Source organism: Gopherus evgoodei, chromosome 3, assembly GCF_007399415.2.
Source record: "Gopherus evgoodei ecotype Sinaloan lineage chromosome 3, rGopEvg1_v1.p, whole genome shotgun sequence".
NCBI lineage: Eukaryota > Metazoa > Chordata > Testudines > Testudinidae > Gopherus > Gopherus evgoodei.
The window spans coordinates 32686120-32709515 of record NC_044324.1 but is presented as its reverse complement, the minus strand read 5'-3'; the positions used below and the strand labels follow the sequence as shown (position 1 = coordinate 32709515).

Sequence of the window (23396 nt, the reverse complement as noted above, 5' to 3'; positions counted from 1 at the left end):
GTGAGTCCATTTTTTAATATAAACGTATTATAAAAGAGCTAATTGGGGCCTTATCTTCCAAGATTTCCATTATAAAATCCTTATATTCAGGGATTATGGCTGCTATATACACTGTCAAGGGTAAAATCTATCCCACGACCTGCTTCTGCAGCACTCTGGCTATGTCTACAGCTAGCACAGGCTGTGTGATTCCCAGCCCGAGTAGACATACTCACTCTAGCCCTCATCAAAGTAGTATGCTAAAAATAGTAATGTAGCTGAGTAGCAACATGGGCTAGTAACCCTGAGTACAAACTCTTCAGGACCCCCGGGTATGTACTTGGAACTGCTAGCCTATGCCTCCACTCACTGCTACCAAGTCTCCACATTTTAGTGTTAGCTTGATGAGAGCTAGCACTGGTATGCCTACCTGAGCTGGGAATCACACCTGCAGCTGTAAGTGTAGACTTAGTCTTTATCTTTGCCTTAGATACAAATGTTACAAGAATAGAAGGCTACCAGCTCTGGCCAGGCAGACCACAGAATCAGGCCAATTTTGTAGATAATCTCTTATTCCTTACCTAGATAAATGAGAAGCTCAGCATTGCCAGTCCTGCAGGGATAGGGACATAGTGGGTATTAAGCAATTATTTTACCTAGTGCCAGCTTTCACAGCCTGGCAAAGTTTCCTCTGAACTGATGAGCAAGTCTCATAGAGACTAGGAGTCTCTGAGCCAGGAATTCACCCCAGAAATAGAGCTCTGCACAGATATAAAATTTGTATCTGCATCCAGTCTGTGATCTGCAAACATGGTCCACAGATATCCACGTGTGGATGCAGATATCCATGGATATAAAGCAAATAACTACAGATTTGTAGGGCTCTAGATACAAAATTTTGATTTGCATCCATCCGAAATCTGCAAACATGGTCTGTGGATATCAGCATCTGATCTGTGGATATACACGGATATATAGTGGATGAATATCTGCAGATTTGCAGGGCTCTACCCATTGGCATAGGTCACAGAAGGCACAAATGTTGTGTAGCATAAAGGAGCAAAATTCTAGTCTCGGCATGTGAATCCTAATAATTATAATGGGAGTTATGCTTGTACATTGAGATTAAAATGTTCTGGGAATCTTAGGATGCAGAACCCTTGAATAGCACGCAACGTTGCCTGAAGAAACTGCTTACTCTAATACATTTCACAGTAGTTTTCAAAAGACAGAACAGCGCTTGGATGACATGGAGTTCCTGATTATGAAGTTTAAATTATTGCTTATCTTTTTTTCTCTCTCTCTTAAGGTTTTATATTGATGCCCATCACCATAATATCGGATCATCACCACAGTATCGGATCAGCTTTCATGTGAAATCAATAGGCAGAATTAACTCCCTGTGACAAATATGGCATTTTCCTGCAATATCTATGGAGTCCATTGTATTAAATGAACGTTTATGTATTATTGTGGGCCAGGACTGTATGCAATATCTGTATAGGGGAGGAGGTGAACCCAGGATATGTTACAAACTTCAGATGACTTTACTGAACAGTGTGGCAGTCAGAAGTGGACTTGGGACAAACAAAGTCATGTAGTCTTCCTGGGGAATCTCTTGGGGGAAACAAATGCAAATTCCCATCTTTGGTTGTGCAAAAATCCAGCCTGTGAAGCTATGCCTTGAGGAGAGGACCATTATTAGCTGATTATTTGTTCCCAGGGTTTTAAGATCAAAGGCCTGAGCTGTGTAAAGAAAGAATAACATATTCACAGGTGTTCTAGTTCTGAATCTGAGAGAGTTATTAGTTTGTATCCATGAGGAAAACCCAGTTATTGGGTTCTGAAGCACTAACACCTACCAGAGTTTGAGGCTGGGGTGGCCTCTGGTAAGCTTTTTAGCATGCATGTAGGTTTTTTTTTTTTAATATGCTTTCTCTGTAGTGTTTTCACCTTAAGAATAACTGTGCTTGCTTATAAATAGCGGTGTGATAACTTGTAACTACTGGTAATTACAGCTGTTCATAATCTCTAGATAAAGCAAAGTGGACAAGGGGCAGTCCTGTTTAAGCAGTCTGGCTTGCTAGGGATATCACAATATAGACAAGGAACTGTGCAGCCTAGAAAAATCCCAGTGAGGAGAGGAGAGACATGGGTTTCTGTCCAAGAGAGGTGGTGGCTGAGGAGCCAAAAGCATAGAGTGGGTGCCCTTAAGGAACCACAGAGAGAGAATACAGGTGCAGTTGCTCTGAACTGTAACACTTCCTACTAGACTTCTTAGAGTATTTGGCTCTTTTTCCTTTAGGGATCAACACTCTGCTTGGGATAAGTTATTTTTGTGCCTGGTGACAGGGTTTGGGATAGAAGACATTCATAACATTAAGAACAGGAGTACTCTTGAGTCTCTACGGTGCCACAGGTACTCCTGTTCTTTTTGCGGATACAGATGAACACTGCTACTACTCTGAAACCATTCACAACATTGGCACTCTCATTCTTTTGATGCAAAGGAAGAGGAAGGTTTGGCAGCATATTCCTAAAGAGGATCAGATTGGTCTGCTCTTCTCTGGAAGTTTGTTCCATAGCTGGATCCCCTCGAACAGGGCGTTTTGTTCCCAGCTTTCATGTGCAGGTTCCAGGGCTTGTTTCTTCCTGTACATGTGTGAAGAGCATTGCTGAAGTATATTAGGTTGTCATTTCCAAAGGTATCCTCATGAGGGAGCCTAAGACTATTTTATCTGGTGTCTCTTCCTCACCTACCAGCATCAGCATGAAGAGGAACATCTCTTTGTTTTAGAATTTGTTAGCGCTCACACTAAATCAGGTTAGAATTTTCCTTAGGCCAAACTGAAGTTGTTTGATCTCTTTGCAGCATCTCTTTATGCTGCATCCCTTCTTCCCTCCTTTGCCTGTGCTGTGTCTGTTCGGATTTTTACCTCTTCAAGTCAAGGAATTTGCCTGTAAAGCATCATGCACACCAATGGTGCTATATAAATAATACCCCAATCAAGCAAGCAATGTTTAATCATTGAATAGTGCAGCATACCTTCTTGTTAAAATGAACAGCACTTTATTTATTTTTGGTTGCAGCATACACAACACTTAGCTTCTCTTCTCACTTACATTAAATTTAATATTCACAGCAGTTGGAACATAAAGGAGACAAGTGGGGGGAGGGACACATGGGGAGGAACTTATGTTGAATCACTGCTAGGGTGACCAGATGGTAAGTATGAAAAATCAGGATGGGGTGGGGGGTAATAGGCACCTATATAAGACAAAGCCCTGAATATTGGTCTGTCCCTATAAAATTGGGACATCTGGTCACTGTAATCATTGCTTCCATACCTCCTTCTAAAGAAGATGGCATAACTTTGTTGTGTTTGTGGCTATTGAGTGAGATATCCTTGAACAATTCCCAGTTTTCATGAAATACTCCTTCATTATTATTTTTTTAAAGAATATCAGGGTTAAAAGGGACCTCAGGAGGTCATCTAGTCTAACTCCCTGCTCAAAGCAGAACCAATTCCCAGATAGATTTTCACCCTAGTTCCTTTGATGTTCCCCTTAAGGACTGAACTTACAACTCTGGGTTTAGCAGGCCAATGCTTAAGCCACTGAGCTATCCCTCCTCCTTGCTTAGCCTCACTTATTCTAATAATTGCTTCCCATTTTGGCAGCGTGGCCCTTTAAAGTTCCAAACATGCAAATTGCTGGTTGATACCACATTCTGATTGCAGAAAGTAGATGTAACCAGACCATGATCACCAGATTCCATTTTTTAGGTCTGTTTGTCCTGGGCTCCAGTGAGATTTGGTGATCTGTAACAGATTTGCACCAGTACCTCGCCTTTAGTTTGACTGGTTAGAAGTTTAATCCATAAGCATTTGAGGTTCTGCATTGTATATGATTAACATCTTTTATATAAATTGCCATCTCAGCCCCTTTTCTGGCCATTCCATCCTTACAGAAGAAATTTAACCATCTACACCTCTACCCCGATATAACGCTGTCCTCAGGAACCAAAAAATCTCAAGGCAAAATAGTAGTGTAACCACAGTAGCATGGGCAGTGGCATGGACTAAGTGCTCCGAGTAGAAATCCTCCTGGACCACACAGGTATGTACTCAGGGGCTAACCCATGTTGCCAATGCCTGTGTTACTACAGCTCATTACTATTTTTAGCACCTTAGCTCGAAGAGAGCTAGAACGTGTAGGTCTACTTGAGCTGGGAATCATACCCTGACCTCCAAGTGTAGACATAGCCTAAAACTGGACACAGTATTCCAGTAGTGATCACACCAGTGTCAAATACAGAGGTAATATAACCTCCTTACTCCTACTCAACATCTCCTTGTTTATACATCCAAGGATCACATTAGCCCTTTAGGCCATAGTATTACACTGGGAGCTCATGTTCAGCTGATTATCCACCAGGACTCCCAAGTCTTTTTCAAAGTCACTGCTTCCCAAGACAGCATCCCACATCCTGTAAGTATGGTCTGTATTTTTTGTTCCATATGTATGACTTTACATTTTGGCCATATTATGCATATTGTTTGCTGGTGCCTAGCTTACCAAGCAATCGAGAGCTAGTGTGAGTATGTCTACTTCAGCTGGGAATCACACCCCTAGCTTCAAGTGTGGATATAGCCTTAGTGACCACAATTCAAGAAGGATCCTGGTAAATTGGTGAAGGTTCAGAGAGAGCCATGGCAATGATTAAAGGATTAGAAAACATGCCTTGTAGTGATAGGCTCATAGAACTCAATCTATTTAGCTTAACAGAGAGAAGATTAAGGGATGACTTGATCACAGTATCTGAGTAGGGAGCAATTATTTGATATCGGGCTCTTCGTTCTTTTAGACAAAAGTGCAACAAGATCCAATCACTGGAACTTGAAGGTATCTCAGACTGGAGATAAGGCACACATTTTTAAAAGTGAGGGTATTAAATAAGCCAGAACAATTTACAAAGGTTCTGATGGATTCTCCACCTCTGACAATTTTTAAATCAAGACTGAATGTTTTTCTATAAAACATGCTGTAGTTCAAGCAGGAATTAATTCAGGAGAGTCTAATGGCCTTTGTTTAACAGGAGGTCAAACTAGATAATCATGGTGGTCCCTTCTGGCCTTATAATCTAGGAATAATTTCTGTTTTAGGTAAAAATAAGAAGTGTTTACAAAATGCACAAGCATACAATTGCCAGAGAATAAACTGTTTATGCATGAAGCTTCTAGACAACAAAAAACAATATTAAATTATAATAAGATGCAAAAGCCAAAGTATCTTTATATACAAGTATTACAAAAATAGAAGTTACCGGCTCCGTACATGCAGGGCACAGTATCAGACTAAGATTATGAATGATCTCTCATCTCAGCCACTGACTGAGCAGATGGAGAGCTCAGTTTTTGCCAGTCCTACAGGGATATGGCTATAGTGGGTATTAAGCAATTTTCCTAGTGCCAGCTTCCACAGCATGGCAAAGTTTCTTCTGAACAGGTGAGCAAGTCACAGAGACTGAGGGTAAAATCCTGACCTCACTGAAATCAGTGGGAGAAATTCAACCCAGAGACATGAGGTAAAGAAGGTGTACAAACTCTGTAGCATTTAGAAGTAAAATTCTAGTCTTGCCAGGTGATTTCTAATAATTGTAATGGGAGTTATGCTTGTACACTTAGATGAAAATGTACTGGGCATGCTAGGATGCAGAGCCCTTGAGTACTATATAATATTACCTTAAACTGCTTTCTTCAATAAATTCTACAGTAGTTTTCAAAAGATAGAACAGCTCTTGGATGACAGGCAGCTTCTGAAAATGAAATTCAGATTATATCTGTCTACATAGCTAATCTAATCTAAAGGTTTCGTCTGCTGCCCATCACTGTTGTGTCTGAGGCACCCTCCATGTTAAAATAGTTAGCAACAGTAAAGTCCCTACTCGATTCCATGCACCCTTTCCATTGACCCTTTTCAGGGTCAAAACTCTGCTTGGCATAGTGTAGTTTATGTGTGTGTATGTGTTTTAGCTTGTTAGATTTTATTGATTTCCTCTTTTTGTTTGTTTGCAGGGAGTTGAGATGGAAGGGATTGTCAATGAAGTCAGTGTCATTCTTATGCTGGAAAGGCCTTTTCAAAGAGGAAGATATGGCAGCATTTCCTGAAGATGATCAGATCGGCCTGCTCTCCTGTGGAAGTTTGTTTCATAACTGGATCCCCTTGACCAAGAATATTTTGTTTCCACTTTTCATATGCATTGCCCTGGGCTTTGTTTCCTCCTTTAAATGTGTGAAGGTCACAGAAGTAGTGGCTTCTAAGGAGGTGCTTCCACATTGCTGGACCATATTAGGTTGTCATTTCAAAGGTGCCCTCATGAGGGAGCCTAAGACCCTTCTATCTGGTATCTCACTTCTTTCCCTCAGCTAACAGCACCAATATGAAGAGAGTGATGTCTTGTTTCAGAATTTGTTTAGAGTTTGGAATAGAATAGGTTAGAATTTTCCTTAGCCAGGAAACAAGGTGTGTCACAAACCCAAGCTGCTCAGTCTTTTTGCTTTTATTCTGCATCCCTTCATTGCTTCCTTGTCTGAGCTGTGTCTGTTCAGATACAAGGTAGGTGAGGTAATATCTTTTACTGGACCAATTTCCTGTCCAATAAAATGTATTACCTCACTCAACTTGTCTCTCTAATATCCTAGGACCAACATAGCTTCCACAACAGTGCATACAACGGTGTCTGTTCAGACTTTTAATTCTCTAGGGCAGGGACTTTGGCTGCAAACAATCATGCAGACCAATGGAACTATGTAAATAATAAATGATAAAAATTAATAATTAATTAATCAAGCAATCAGTTTTTAATTATTGAATAGTACAACATATCCTCTTGTTAATATGGATAGTGCTCCAGTTATTTAAATATAGATTGATTTATTTATGTTTGCAGTATATACTTACAATATAACAAATAGACAATTTCCAGAGCCTGCTTTTAGGTCCCACTAAAACAATAGTTGAAATTTCCTTGGGCTGGTACAGGGCCTCCAGTTTGCAGGAGAAACAACTTTTTGAGAGTAATTTTGTGCAGGTAGTGAGCCCCTTTCCATTAGTCCTGCATGAGGCATTTGTGTCTGTGGTGCTTTGCTATAGGTGGTCAGCTACTTGTGATTAGCAGTCACAACTCTACTCTGCCTTTATCATGTATGGAATGAGTCTAAGGGGCAGTGTCGTAAGAGAATGAAGCTCACTCCAACAGCGCGGTGAGGTCTGGAAGGTGCTTCTTACTAGTGTAGAGTTCCTCTCTTTAGTGCTTTCTCATATCTATTAGAGCTATCTGAGCTGCTCCTGGAATGTTCAGACCGCAGCAGTTGGTGGGAACTGCTGAGTGCTCAGCACTTTTGAAAATCAGGCAAAATTATTTATATATCTAAATATGAGTATAGAAGTCTTAATTTAACCACACAGTTTTGATAATCTTGTCCTAGTCTCTAGACTCATTGCATACACTCTCTTGTACCTGGACTTAGAAGATTCTAGAAAACATAGATATGATTAAACATATTTTATGAATTTAATCTACTTTTTCCTGCTAAGGATATGAAGAGAGATGTCTTATGTTCATGCTTCTGTATTTTTAAAAGTCTTTTTATTTTGCGTATCAAATTTATTAGAAAGAATACATTTCTCTTCTTGGGTGCTGTATATTAATGTTCTATTTCAGTTTTTCTGGGATCTTAATCTTTCAAATCATCACATCTGATGATTTGTAGCATCACATCTGATTCTACAAAGTCCGTTTGCCACAGAAATGGTTTTCTATAATTTAATATTGGGAGCTTTCCTTGGTGTAAAGGTCTACAACCCCTCAACTGACAGCAGATTTAAAATGGCAGGAGTAGAGATGGAAAGTGAAAATAATGTGTCAACCCAAACAAGTAAACAGAATTTCAATATTTGCTAATAAAATAGAAGATAATGTTTTATCAATATCCAGACTGAAGCAAAGTAGTTCTCAGTTCATTTTAATGAATCTCAAGTTCCAAGCCTAATTTTAACTATTAAAATTCACTTTTATGCTAGTTCATGATATCAAAATCCACAGAATCACCAAGGGCTGATGCTGCATTCTTGAATTGCCCATGCTCTAATCCTCTTTCATGTCAATTGGTCTTGGATTAGGCCACAAAGAATTGCAGGATCAGTCCTTTGGTGTTGCCAATCTACAGTGCAGTGGAAACTTCAAAAATGTTTTCTACTGATTCATTTATTTAAAAATTCTGAAATGTTCTTGACTGCATCAGGATACGTCAGCATCGATCTCTTGGTAGGACTCTAAGTTGCCAATGGGGAAAAAGATAAATTCAAATTCAAATGACTTGTTAAATTGAGGTCTCCTCTCCCCATAGCTGCTAGCCATCCAGAAGGAAGGTAAATGTCTCATAGCACTTTTCATAATGATTAGGGGATCACTCTGGCATTTTGCTCAACACTCTTTTCTTGTTGACACAAGTTCTCATCTTGAAGGGCCAGACTGTGGCTGGCTTTTATTGAGGTGCATGGGGGTGAAGTGACACTCACAGGGAACCTTCCTGCCTGGCATGATGACCGGTGTAAGGACCCACCAGTCCCTGAATACAGGGACTGCTCCCTCAGTGCACCCTAATGTGCATAGGAGGGACAGAGGCATGGCTCTGCCTCCAACCCTACCCCATATCAGCCTGTGGAGAAAGTCATTCAAAAGAATAGTGTAGGTTGCACACCACACATCTGAGGATAGCTCAGGGAAGGGAAAGGAAGGATATTCCAGTGGTTAGAGGGCTATCTTGGGGTTGATTCAATTCCCTGTCCTGCCTCAGAATTTCTCTGTGATTGTGGGAAAGTCACCTAGTATCTGCCCCTCTGTTCCCCGTCAGTATGGTGGGGATAATAATAATACCCTGCCTTACTGGGATGTTATGAAGGTAGATATATTAAGAGATTACGAGGCACTCAGTTAGAGGCCATATAAGTTCATAAGATAGAATGTGTGGCCATGGAGGCCATATAAGATAGATTGTGCTTTAGTGTAACTCTGCTAATTTAAATGGAGTCACTCTAGATCAGGGGTAGGCAACCTATGGTACGTGTGCCGAAGGCAGCATGTGAGCTGATTTTCAGTGGCATTCACACTGCCCAGGTCCTGGCCACTGGTCCGGGGAGTTCTGCATTTTAATTTAATTTTAAATGAAGCTTCTTAAACATTTTAAAAATCTTATTTACTTTATATATAACAATAGCTTAGTTATATATTATAAACTTATAGAAAGAGACCTTCTAAAAACATTAAAATGTATTACTGGCACGCGAAACCTTAAATTAGAGTGAATAAATGAAGACTTGGCACACCACTTCTGAAAGGTTGCCAACCCCTGCTCTAGGTTTAATCTGCTCTGGTGTAATGGAGAGAAGAATTTGGCCCACAAAGTAAGTTAGATATATTACAGAAGAAAATTTCTTTTCTCATTTTGCCTTTTGTACATATTTCCCTTGACCTTGGATATGGCTAAATGTTCCTGAGAGGTGTTCAAAAATTAATTTTGTCTCAGGGAAATTCCAATATTTCAAATTTATTTTAATCCTGAATAGAAATGAAAAGTGCAAATATCAAAATATCTTGAGGAACAGAAAGTTCTGAAAAAATTGAATTTGGAAATGTTTTGGTTTGTTAAACTAAATTGAAACATGTTGTTTTGGCTCATGTTGTTGATGTTGAACTGTGTCCTTTGGAGCTGCCGTGATGAATTATGGGAGTTGTAGTTTGGATGCCTCATGTCCCCTTTGGTCTTTATGGGCCAGGCTCCCTGGCTGGACTACATCACCCATGATGCACTGTGATCTTGGGACTTCCACATACACCAGAGTGGTTTAACCAGAGAAGAGACTGTATACATCATGGAAGATGTAGTCTACTTGGAAAGCCGAGTCCCTGGAAGAGACTGGGGACATTACAATATCAAACTACATCACTGACTAGTCACTGCAGCAGCTCAGGCAGTCACAGATTAATGTCAAAATTAAATGTTCCCCTTTAGTTTAAGAAACCAAAATATTTTGGTTTGAGATGACCTGACCTGACATAAAAATTTCATTTAGATTTTCCCAATGGAAAACTGAAACATTTCAGCAAAATTGAAATTTTCCACAAGAAACTGCATTTTCCATCAAAAAAACATTTCCACTGAAATTTCTGATGACCTGACATTCACTTGCTATCAGAGGAAATAAACTGATATGTAGCTATTTCTTTAATTGTACAACTTGTGCCTCACAATGAAATTCAGCATTAACAACACCACGTAGAATAGAGAAATATCCTTGCCGAATTCACAAAGACTCAGGATATAACCTGTTGCACAGGTGGTGGGGGTGAATGCCTGTTGATGCTACAAAGATCATAGGCCGTATGGATTTCTATTGTCACTGATATTAAGCTACCTCCACCAACACGGATGAAGTTGAATCAACACATAGTTGAAGCTGGCAGTTGGTTGTGGTAAGTTTAAATATAAATTGTGCCATCACCCACCTGAAAGGAATTACTCCAATATTGTAACTGAAAATTCTATGAAGGACTCCCAGACTCTAATACATATAACCAACCCCTATGAGAACAACTTGGGCTGATTCTGGTCTTACTGTTGATTTGCTGTGATGAAAGTAGCTCCTTTGAAGTCAGTGAAGTTATATTAGCAGAAGACTGATGTACATGAGCCAAGAATCAGGTACTCAAATGCTAAATAGCTCTTGGCTCTAATTACATTAATGAAGCCGCAAGAGGGATACAAAACTAGAGGTTCTCAAAGACGTCAGCTGTACAGTTGGGAGTTGTAGGATTGGGTGCCACATGCCCCTATTCTCCATGGGACTACTAACTGTAGTAAAGTTAAACATGTACATATGTGTTTGCAGGATTGGACCCTAAGGTGTTATGCAACAGGAATTGGGGAATCAGAATATGACTTTCAGCAATCTATTGAGCTCTACGATGGATGTAAAACCAACTACTTTCCTGTGTGAGCTAAGGGAAGATCTCTAGTGTCTAGCAGCAATAAAGTAACACTGTACAGTTCCTACAGCACAAGTAATACACAAAAACAATATATAGTTCTAGGCCTCTAGACAGTAGAGGAAAGCTAATCAGAGCTTGGTGCTAAACAAATTAAGCAAGAGTAGAACAATTTCATTCCACTAGAAGTTAGAGGGATTCCTTTTCAGTGTGACTTTAGATTAAATGGCAGCAGTCCAATGGGGCTGATGATACAGCACTTAAAACTCTTTGCTAGCCTCATCATATTACAGATATATTCATAGCAGTCCAACGGAAGTCCCAAGACTGCTTTTAGAGCTCTTGTGCAATGCTAGTGAACCCTATATTGTTGCAAAGGATTCTGTTTTCAACTCCATAGCAGTCTCTTTATAGCATGGAACTGTATTACAGTGGGGACACTTTCTGAGAAAGAAGGATAACAGGTGCTAGTCAGGTTGATTTTCTTCTTGGACACTCTGATTTGAATGTATTAAATTCTTCAAGGCAGTGAGTTAGTTATTTTTGTCTTCTACAGCACTGAACATGCTTTTTGTGCACAACAAATGAACAATAAACTAATGGACCCTTTTACAAAGATTTACACCAGTATCCAGGAAAATCCAGGTGCTTGAGGGATCATCCAGACATCTTCCATGCATCTCTTGGGGCCAAGGAGCACAGCTGGAGAAGCTCTGTATCAGAAACCTTGATGCTCATTTAGACAATTGTCACACTTTGTGCCTGATTCTCCATTGCCCTGCATTGTAGGTACTTGTTTACACTGATACATGCTTCAGAACTTAAACCAGTCTCTAACTATTAAAGAGTAGGATGATACCTAATGTACAGAGGCAGATTATCCCATAGTTACCTTCTGTAGTATTCTCATGTCTTCCTCTGAAGCCACTGTTGGAGAAAGTATACTGAACTTTGGGTCTGATCCGGTATGGCAGTTCCTAGGTTTCTTTGTTCAAAGTGAGTGCAATGTGGGTGTCAGATGCTACCATTCTGATCTGGTAATTTCTTACAGCCACTCTGTAGAAGTTGCACAGCAGTAGAGAACCCTTTCAGGAATAGGATTCAATCGAGCTGGAAAGATAATGAACTCCGAAGTGTCAGTTATTATTATTGCAGTAGCACCTAGGAGCCTCAGTCCTGGACCAGGACCCCATTGTGCTAGGTGCTGTACAAATACATAATAGAAAGATAGTTCCTACCCCAAAGAGCTTGCAATCTAAGGGTTTGTCTCCATGTACAGCACTACAGTGGCGCAGCTGCATTGCTGTAGCACTTTAGTGAACACTCTAATATGCCAACATGAGAGTTTCTCCCATCAGCATAGCAAATCTAGCTCCTCAAGATGTGGTAGTTATGTCGGTGGGAGAAGCTATCCCATTGATGTAGCACTGGGGGTTAGGTCAATATAACTACATTGCTCAGGGGTGTGGATTTTTCACATCCCTGAGCAACATATTTATACCGATACATATTTGTAGTGTAGACCTGGCCTAAATATCAGCAAGACACACAAGGTGGATACAGAAAAACACAAGGAAACAATGAGGCAAATTGTGGTATCATAACACTTTTCAAGGACTGAGGATTCACTGTGATAGGTGCACTACACACATAACAAAAAGAATTAGTATCTGTCCAAAAGGGCTTATAGCTGAGCATATGATGAGCGACAAAAGATGGATACAATGAAAAGGGGTGGGTGTAGGTCAGACAAGCTAAGACTGAAATTATCACATGTCATGTTATCCACAGTCACATCATACCAACCACCTAAACATTGTCAGGTGTTTTGAGGCATCACAACAGGAGTGCGTTTTAAGGAGGGATTTGAAAGAGGGTAACGTGTTGGCTTCATGGCATTTTTTATGGAACTATTCTCATGCACAGTGGGCATCACGGAAGAGAACACATAGATGCATATGGGAAAATTGGACTAATGGCCAGTAAAGGCTTTGGCGAAGTGGGTTTTTTGCTGGCTTGATATTGTATTAGAGTTGATCGGTAAGGTAAGCTACCACCCTTACATAAGATGTTTTGTTTCCCTCTAGTGGTAGCCACTGAAAAGAGAAACACTTTTCAACATGGGATATCTCTCAATGGACAATATTGTGCATCTCAGTCACTTGCAATTCATCCTCTCTAAACTTGAATTTTTAGTTATGTTTTAATACCTGCTAATTAACACAATTACAAATTTTAGTGTAGCCATCACACAAAAGGTTGTTCCTAATTGTGTTTAGCTACTTGTGCTAGGATTTGCAGTCCTGCTAGTTAACACGTTTTAATTCATATGTGCTAAATCAGAACTCAAAATTCAATTATAGACAGTATGTGTGTGAGAGAGTGAAAGAGAGAGAGAGATGCCCTGCAGTGCTGATCCACAGAGAAAGGTTATAGCAACTATTCTTACTGTCAGTTAAAGGAACTGTGGTTTTGGAACTGAGTGACTCAGGTTCTAGTCCCAGCTCCTTTGAGGTATATGAGATTTATCTAGCAATCTAATAAATAATCTAGCAATTTATGCAGTCCCAGACCACCTCATAATCCTCAAAATTTTTTATGAAACTTCTAGGTTTAGCCTTATTTTTTTCCCAGGTATATACAGTGAATACAAGACAGTAATGCAGAAGATGTATTTTCTGCTTTTATTTGGACTCACCTAGGCTCACAAGAATTGTCTTCCTCCTTCCATTATTCATGATAGCAGAGCAGGGTGGGAAGGGAATGTGGCTGAATGCCCTCAGATAGATATACATATGCTTACATCTCAATAATCAGGGCTGTGTGCCTATACAGCAGTATTGATCCACTGCCTCCTTTCCTCTTAAGAAAGAAATCTTTAAAATTCTCTCTGCCTCCCTCACAGCTGATGGCTGACTCCAGCCGCTGCAAGGTGCTCAGAGGAGCCGCTGTAAGGGCTAAGAACTGAGCAGACAAATGAAGAAAAAAGAGGGCGAGAATAAAATTTAAAAAAATATTGTTTGTATGAAAATAATGGAACTGGAAAGAGGGGAAATAACGAAAAAGAAATAAAGACAGGAAAAGGGGAGAATAAACAAATGGGGAGAGTTGAGGGCTACTGCTTTTGTGCTGCTTTCTGTTCATTTTATTGCTACCTCAGCGTCCAATCCGTTTTCCTCTCTCTTCCACCAGCTGCACCCTGCCTCATATCTCCATTGTGAGATCTCAGGGGAATGGACTGTCTTCTTTAGTTCTTGGCTGTACAGAGCCTAGCACAATGAAACTCTGATCCTTGATGGTAGTTCTTAGGGGCCACCTCAATGGAAATAGTGATAATTGAGAAATAGAGATATAAAAGTGGAAAGAACATTGGTAAAAGAGAAATAAAGAAGAAAATCAAGGAAAAAAGAGAGGGAAAAGACGGAAAAGAAAGCATAGATTTATAGAGGGAAAGAGAAAGGAATTTAGGATTTTCTAGGCCCCACAGCTACCACCCTTGCATAAGATGTTTTGTTCCCACCCTAGCAGCAGCCACTGAAAGGAGAAACACTTTCCAACATGGGATACCTCTCAGTGGACAATATTGTGCATCTCTGTCACTTGCAATCCATCCTCCTTTGTTATATAAACGACTGCAATTGGAGGTTATTTTCAGATCAATAGAAAATATAACCCACCTATAAAGAATATAAAATGCCTTGAGTGTCTGTACATTTGTCTTCTTCTCTCCTGTGATAAAGCATTAGCTGGTACAGAGAGACTCAATTGGAGAGGCAGTATAGTGCTGGCCCACAGAGCTTATTTGAGGATATTCTCAGGTACAAGTACCATAAGGGTTCTCTTTTAAGTATTCATAATGTAAGTACTGTACCGTCTTTGAAAGGAGGAAGGGTGATTTTTGTGGTTAAGTTTTTAGCCTGGGACTCAGCAGCCTTAGGTTCTATTCTTGGTTCTGTCATGGATTTCTTGTCTGCCCTTGCCCCTAGAGGTATGTCTAAAATGCCCATGGCATCGAGCCTCAGAACTGAGGTCAGCTGACTCATGCTCGGTGGGCTGCAGGGCTAAAAATAGCTGGGTAGATGTTCAGGCTTGGGCTGGAGCCTAGGCTTTAGGATCCCCCTCCCTTGCAGGGTCTCAAACCCCAAGCTCCAGCCTGAACTCAAATATCTACATTGTAATTTTATAGCCCTGCAGTCCAAACCGTGCAAGGCAAAGTCAGCTGACACAGTGATCCACAGTAGTTCGGCTCTTTTACTTCATGGTAGAGATAACCCATCTAAGATTAAGTGATTTAGGGTAAGTTAACGCTTTATCACAGGAAGAGGAAACAAATGTAATAAATACTTCCCTATCTCCCTGCCATATTGTGAGGATGAATTCATTAGTGAATGGAAGGTGCTTAGGTCAAGTTGTTCTTTATCATTGTAATCAAAGTAGAAATAGAACCTTTTTATTATTCCAAAATAAGTGTCCAAGTGTGCTGAAATAGTCTATTGTGAATTAGAACCAATTTAGTTATTTCAGTGCAAGTTGTGTGTAGACAGCCAATTGTTAAGTTGATGAGCACTTTATCTCACTTTTTACACACCAATGTAAAAAAATTAAGTAACTTCAATAGAGTTCCTGTGGTGTAAATGAAAGAAGGATCATCTTCTTTCTGTAGTGCAAAGTGATGTAAATCTGGTTTAAATTAATCAATTTATATCCAGACAGAGAGGGAATCCAAACAGAGATTCTGCAGTCAGCAGCAGGCATGATCAATGCTGTGTGCAACTTATTAACTGACAGGTGAGTGTTCAGGTGGCTTGTTTCTTAGTGTAATAGAAACAAATGCATCCATGTAACTATTAGTGCAAGGACTGCAAGAGTGGCTTGTTGTGCCAGCTCACAGGCTAGAGGAGAATGTCCAGGATAGTAAGAGTACATGAAAGACCTCAGTTACCACAATCTATCCCCATTGGCTCTAGTTTTCAGTTAAAAATCTGACTACCCAAGGCATATTTATTTCCACTTTATACTCCAACTGTGCTGTTTAAATTATGAATGTTCAATAGTGGAGAACATTGATTCCATTTGCCTTCAGTGGTTTGTACTGGCATTTCCGGAGACAGAATTTGGTTGAATGAAGGCAGTTTAAGAAGGAAAGCAAATAGGGAAATGTGGGGGGCAAGCATGCAGGGATGACGGTATTTCACAAACAAGAGAAGCTCACAGCAACCCTCAGACATAACAGTGTTTGGGTGCGCTGATGTGTACATCTTAGGTTAACCAGGGAAGCTGTTAAACTGGGAGTGTGTATCTAGCGGGGTCCTGGAGTCAGTCCTGGGTCTGATCTTCATCAGTATCCCTTTTTTAATGATTCCTAACATCCTGTTTGCTTTTTTGACTGCCACTGGACACTGCGTGGATGTCTTCAGAAAACTATCCACAATGACTCCAAGATCTCTTTCCTGATTAGCTGTAGCTAAATTAGCCCCCATCATATTGTATGTATAGTTGGGGTTATTTTTTCCAATGTGCATTACTTTACATTTATCCACATTAAATTTCATTTGCCATTTTGTTGCCCAATCAAGTAGTTTTGTGAGATCTTTATGAAGTTCTTCACAATCTGCTTTGGTCTTAACTATCTTGAGCAGTTTAGTATCAGTCTGCAAATGTTGCCACCTCATTGTTTACCCCTTTCTCCAGATCATTTATGAATAAGTTGAATAGGATTGGTCCTAGGACTGAACCCTGGGGAACACCACTAGTTACCCCTCTCTATTCTGAAAATGTACCATTTATTCCTACCCTTTGTTCTCTGTCTTTTAACCAGTTACCAGTCCATGATAGCACCTTCCCTCTTATCCCATGACAACTTAATTTATGTAAGAGCCTTTGGTGAGGGACCTTGTCAAAGGCTTTCTGGAAATCTAAGTACTGATGTTAGACTTACTGGTTTGTAATTGCTGGGGTCACCTCTAGAGCCCCTTTTAAATATTGGCGTTCCACTAGCTATCTTCCAGTCATTGGGTACAGAAGCTGATTTAAAGGACAGATTACAAACCATAGTTAATAGTTCCGCATTTTCACATTTGAGTTCTATCAGAACTCTTGGGTGAATGCCATCTGGTCCCGATGACTTGTTACTGCTAAGTTTATCAATTAAGTCCAAAACCTCCTCTGACACTTCGATCTGTAACAATTCCTCAGATTTGTCACCTACAAAGGACAGCTCAGGTTTGGGAATCTCTCTAACATCCTCACCCGTGAAGACTGAAGCAAAGAATTCATTTAGTTTCTTTGCAATGACTTTATCATCTTTAAGTGCTCCTTTTTAATCTCGATCGTCCAGGGGCACCACTGGTTGTTTATCAGGCTTCCTGCTTCTGATGTACTTAAAAAATATTTTATTACCTTTTGAGTTTTTGGTTAGCTGTTCTTCAAACTCCTTTTTGGCTTTTCTTATTACATTTTTATTCTTAATTTGGCAGTGTTTATGCTCCTTTCTATTTACCTCACTAGGATTTGACTTCCACTTTTTAAAAGATGCCTTTTTATCTCTCACTGCTTCTTTTACATGGTTGCTTCTTTTATATGTTAAGCCATAGTGGCTCTTTTTTAGTTCTTTTACTGTGTTTTTTAATTTCGGATATACATTTAAGTTGGGCCTCTATTCTGGTGTCTTTGAAAAGTGTCCATGCAGCTTGCAGGGATTTTACTCTAGTCACTGTACCTTTTTAATTTCCGTTTAACTGACCTCCTCATTTTTGCATAGTTGCCCTTTCTGAAATTAAATGCCACAGTGTTAAATGCTGTTGAGGTGTTCTTCCCCCCACAGGAATGTTAAATGTTATTACATTATGGTCACTATTTCCAAGCAGTCCTGTTACAGTTACCGCTTGGACTAGATCCTGCATTCCACTCAGGACTAAATCGAGAATTGCCTCTCCCCTTGTGGGTTCCTGTACCAGCTGCTCCAAGCAGTCATTTAAAGTGTTGAGAAATTTTGTCTCTGCATTTTGTCCTGAGGTGACATGTACCCAGCCAATAGGAGGATAATTGAAATCTCCCGCTATTACTGAGTTCTTTATTTTGATAGCCTCTCTAATCTCCCTTAGCATTTCATAGTTACTATCACTGTCCTGGTCAGGTGGTCGATAATAGATTCCTACTGTTATATTCTTATTAGAGCATGGAATTACTATCCATAGAGATTCTATGGAACATGTGGATTCATTTAAGATTTTTACTTCATTTGATTCTACATTTTCTTTCACATATAGTGCCACTCTGGGCCGTCCTTACCCATACGCAAAGTATGCAGCTGCATATGGCACCAGGAAATTTGGGGCACCAAATTTCCTGGTGCCCTGCACACCTGCATGCTGCTCCAGTCCTTGCTGCTCTGGCTCTTCCCCAGGGCCTCCACTCCTGCTCCGCCCTGCCTCAGCCCTGCCTCTTCCTACTCCCCCCCCCCACTCCCCTGAGGACTCCAGAAGCGGTCAGGCCTGCAGTCACTGGTAAGTAGAGTGACCAGGCTTCAGCCTGCTTCGCTCCCCTGGCTCCCAGCTGCACTGCTGGCAAGTGCTGGGGGCAGTTCCCCCCTCCCCTCAAGCCTGGGAGCCAGGGAAGCAGAGCAGGCTGGGACCAAGTCACTCCACTTCCTGCAGGAAGTGGCCAGCCCCTCTTCCCTCACATCCCCCACAGAGGCCTGGGGCCATCTCCCCCGCAGAGGCCTGGGGCCCCCACAACCCGCCCCGCCATGGTAGAGCTGCGTAGGGCACCAAAATAGCTAGGGACGGCCCTGGTGCCACTCCCCTGCCCTCCCCGCATGACCTGTTCTGTCCTTCCGATATATTTTGTACCTCGGAATGATTGTGTCCCATTGATTGTCCTCACTCCATCAGGTTTCTGTGTGGGTGCACAATGCTACGATCTTGATTTGATAACATTTTAGATCCATTTTGTGCTATTGTTAATGACTGCACAAGATACATGGCAATGAAAAGTCCATAGTCTGAACCAAATTTTCCCTTGGTTAACTTTTTCCATTGTCATATACAGTGCTGTGGCCAAGTCGGTCCCAGGATATTAGGTAGAAAGGCGGGTAAAGTTATACTTTTTATTGGACCAACTTCTGTTGGTGAGAGGGACAAGCTTTCGAGTCACACAGAGCTCTTTCTTTAGGTCTGGGAAACATGCTGCTTGTCGAGGTGATTTTGTCAGCATAGCAGTGGAGTTAAAGCGGCAGGAGGAGCTTTTCAGTGTGTACATCTCCATTGTTTTGTCGACGAAAGCTGACATTTGTTGGCAAAACTGTGTAGTATAGACAAGGCCTAACTCAGAGCATCACAGCTAAATACAAGTAACTATATACAAGTACATATACAATATAAGTAATTCACACATATCAAGGTGAAGTGGCCCATTAACACTCTTCCAATAATAGAGAGGAAAGGAAGGAAGGAGGGAGAAAAGCAGGTGTGTGTATGTGTGGATTGTGTGTGTACAGATTGTTATAATAAGCCATAAATCCAGTGTCTCTATGCAGTCCATGATTTTTAGTGTCTAGGGAAGTTATGAATTTAAGTTCCCAGGCTTGTCTTTTGAAAATGTTGTGCAAGTTTTCTTTGAGGATAAGGACAGATAGGCCAGCTATAGAGTGATTGCTTTGTGAAAAGTGTTCACCCAAAGGTGATGTGAGATAGGCATCCGCATGCTTAGAGTAAGGCAACAGCATGCATGCCCAGAAGCAAAAACATAGGCGGGTAGGGAATTTTTACCCTGAAAACTTAGGCATAGAGTATGTTTAGACACCTACCAGCATGGGTGGTGGGTGAACCCCTACTTTGGAGAAGCTAGCCCATCAGCCCCACCCCTTCCGTCCAAAGCCCTGTCGCCTCACATACAGAAGCCCTGAAACCTGCCCCCCCATAAAAGGAGGAGCCCTGGCAAGCACCAGTGCTGGGCTGAGCGCCAGGCCAGGCCGTTTCCCCTACACCCGCCAAGCCAGGCTTAATCCGGGCCAGCCCCCGCCGAGTGCCAGGCAGAGCCAGTGATGCCCTCCTCCCCAAAGGCAGCAGCCCCAGTGCCCAGCTGAAGCACCTCACTCCCTCACTAGACCCCGGTGCCCGCTACTTGCTTGCAGCGTCCCTCCCCGCCCCTGAGGAGAAGTGAGGACCTGGGCAGGGTGGTGGAGTGCAGGTTGGCAGGCAGCAGGTGTCAGTTGGGGGCAGCTGCAGGTCTATTATACCTGCTGGCCATGCCTACAAGGTTCAACAGAAGTTTTGTGGATCACAATGCTTTCAAAACTGGGATTTAGGCACCTAAACCCAATATTTACACATCTAAATCTGTGGTTTAAGTGCCTAAATTCCACTGAGGATCTGGGCTTAGGTGTCTAAAAGTTAAGTGTTGCAGCACTGAGTCAGGAATGTCTAAGGCCTTGTCTACTGTAGAAAGTTGTAGCAAACTATAGTGTGGATCCAATTATATCAATACAAAGAGGCTTATACTGGTTTGAAGATTATCCTAAGCATAAGAAGAGTTTCTGGAGTGGGGGGAAATCTCACACATTCCAAATGTTCAGCACTGTGGGTAGAGAATACATTTTCCACAGCTTATAAGAAGGAGGAAAACATCTATATTTCCTAAAAAGAATTTTTGCATGTGTAATGTGGATACTGTGTGAGACAGTATAGTGTTTGTATGTGTGAGAAAGAGAGTATGTATGTAGTGTGTGTGTATAGTGTCAGTGTCAGTGTGCAGTGGGTGTGTTCTGAGGGATGGCAGTTGTTAAAATACTGGCAATCACAATCAAATGTAATCATATTCTAAATGATATTCAAATCACATTTATGTTAATATATGTCTTATACACTGTGTGCCCTATAAGCATAATTACTTTGCACTCCGCACCCTCTCCTCTGCAAATGAAGCGATTTGTTTTCCACATTAGTAAATCAGCAGGTTGAAAGCTATTGTAAATCAATGTTTTCATTATACATGTGATGCTCAATACTATTGTTGAATAAGAGGAAAAAGGTAAAATCTGGATCCTGGTTTTTTTGGTCCCCAGCCCTCAAATTCCACTGGGCATATACACAACAAATTCAGCTACTCCAACTGCACCAAACTAACAAACCTTAATGCATCCCAATACAACAGCATCTCAAACTCTGATCTGGCACCTTGATCCAGTTTGATCCAGTGAGTTTTTATGCTGGGATCCGAATTATTCTGATGGACCAGGAGAAGCTGCATGTGTACTGAATTCAGACAGCAGAACAAGGTATGTACCCAAAAAATTAGCAGGATCCAGGTTCCAGTTGAATTTGCAGCTTTCTTGTACCAGGATGTGTTGGGATCCAGTTTGGTGGAATAGTAGAAGCAAGACTCGCTCTCTGTTTTGAGGCACAGTTTATTTTGGGGTCGATAGAAACAAGATCTGTGTTTTAATGGCGCTGTTGAGCTGGGAGGATGCATCAGGATCTGGCGTTTGAGCGGGTACAACAGGAACAGCTAAACATGCTCGTTATTCATATGGTAGAATTAGGGTTAGTGGGGTAAAAATGTAGCTGGATGCGGGGCTCTGCAGGGCTGCTGTGCCCTGATGCAATGTGCTCTGCGTTCCAGCGGCACAGACACTGGCTCTCTCTGTTCAGATTTTAAGGGTGGGGGGAGAGCCCCAAATCGGCGGGATCCAGCTTCTTACCTTTTCCCGTCTGATGGGAGCTTTTTGACTTTCCCTCGCTGGCTAACACGTGCTGGGGTGGGGCGCACGGCTCCCACCAAAGATCCCAACACTTCCCAGGGATCTGTGTCAGGTGATTTATTTTAATTGTCCCCAGCGGTAAATACACACACACGGCAACAGAGCAAGTACTCAGCCCCGAAGTCTGATCTGAGGCCGGGGCTGGCTGGAGTCCCAGCGCCCAGGATCGCTGATATTCCCGGTCCCAGCCCAGCGGCAGCTTCACTTGCTGGTGCTGGAGGTCTCTGGCAGCCTCCTGTCTCGCACCGCTCGCTCTCGGTGTCCTCGGACAACCCCCGGGGGGGCGGGGGGGCCGGCTAAGTCCTGGGGGGCGGCGCTGTGTCCGCAGTGGAGGTGCGCACAGCCCAGCCGGAGCTGGGACGCGGCGGCCAAGGGGCTGGGGAAATCCAATGGGGAGGGCGCCTCTGCGTGCCTAAGCCCGCCCACCTCTGCCTGCGCATCTTCCCCCAGCCGCGCCGAGCCGATCCGGGCCGGGCCGGGCCGATCCGAGCCGGGCCTGGGGGCTCGCTGCGGGAGCCGGAGAGACGCGTGGATGGGCAGCTCAGCTCCGCGCCGGGACCAGCCGCACCCTCCCCCAGGTATGTCTTGTCTAGCCGGCGGCTTTGCCTTTCAGCGGGCCGCTCCTCCCCACTCACCCCGCCCGCCCCTTACGGCGGGGAGCCCCAAACTTCCAGCGGCTGCTCCAGACCCGCGCCACGGAGCAGGGCAACTTAGTTCGTGCCTCTCGGGCACCCCCCTTCTCGCGCCGCTCCTCGCTCGAGTCCTCTAGCGGAGCTGGGGCTCCAAGTTTCCGTGGAGCTTGAGGGGCTGCTTCGGTGGTTGTCTGCTGCTGGGTGCATGGGGACAGTTCATCCCTCCGCGCCAGCCTGCCCTGCGCGCAGGGAGCGCCACTGGCTCTGCCCCGGGGCCAGCGCTGATCACTTAAGACGAATCAAGCCCCCCCGAACACGAGAAAGCCGCTGGCTTATATTTGGGGCTAGTAGCGCCCTGGGCTTCCCTCTGTTAGAAGAAACGCCTGCTTCTGCGTGGAGCCGGTGGGCAGTTGCGGTGATTACTCCCGTGTGATCTTGGACGGGAGGCGGGGGCTTAGCTAGTTAGTTTCACTGCTGCCTCTGGGAAGGGTCACTCTCGTTCGTAGCTTCTCCAGGGCAGATCAATAGGTGCATAGCTGAGCCCCTTTCGCATTGCGGACCTCAGTCTTTCCTTCGGTCCTACAAGAGACTGGCCAAGTGGATCTGAAACAGCTCCCGTGCCCATGGATGGCAGGCTCAGATCAGACTTGCAAAACTGGAGGTAAACTCCCAGCTTGTGGCTCAAGGTAGTGGTTTTTGTTTTTTTTTAAATGCCTTCCTCTTATAATGAAGAATTTAAATCTGTGTTTCAATGAGACAATGACAGTCCTCATGGATCACTTTCAGAATTCTTTTCCAGGGATTACAGTCTGACAGCCCCATTCCAGCACAGTTTATTCTTGCCTAATGCAAAGTACAACTGCTGATTGCTCTCTGTGAGCTATAGTCTTAAACAGAGTACCAATGATGTATCTAGCAGGAGATTGTACCTCAAGATTTGAACAGCAGGAGTGTATTGATTCCATTACCAGAATTT

The 23396-nt window shown here is 42.5% G+C and overlaps 1 protein-coding gene across 1 annotated transcript in view; it reads left to right on the top strand.

Annotated features, from left to right (window-relative positions):
• The first annotated feature begins 20421 nt into the window (after window positions 1–20421).
• The window catches only part of KCNS3 (potassium voltage-gated channel modifier subfamily S member 3), a 39981-nt gene continuing 37006 nt past the window's right edge, over window positions 20422–23396 (top strand). The window contains exon 1 of the mRNA XM_030555377.1: window positions 20422–22366. The gene's annotated coding sequence lies outside the window, so the exon portion shown is untranslated. The remainder of the gene's footprint in view (window positions 22367–23396) is intronic.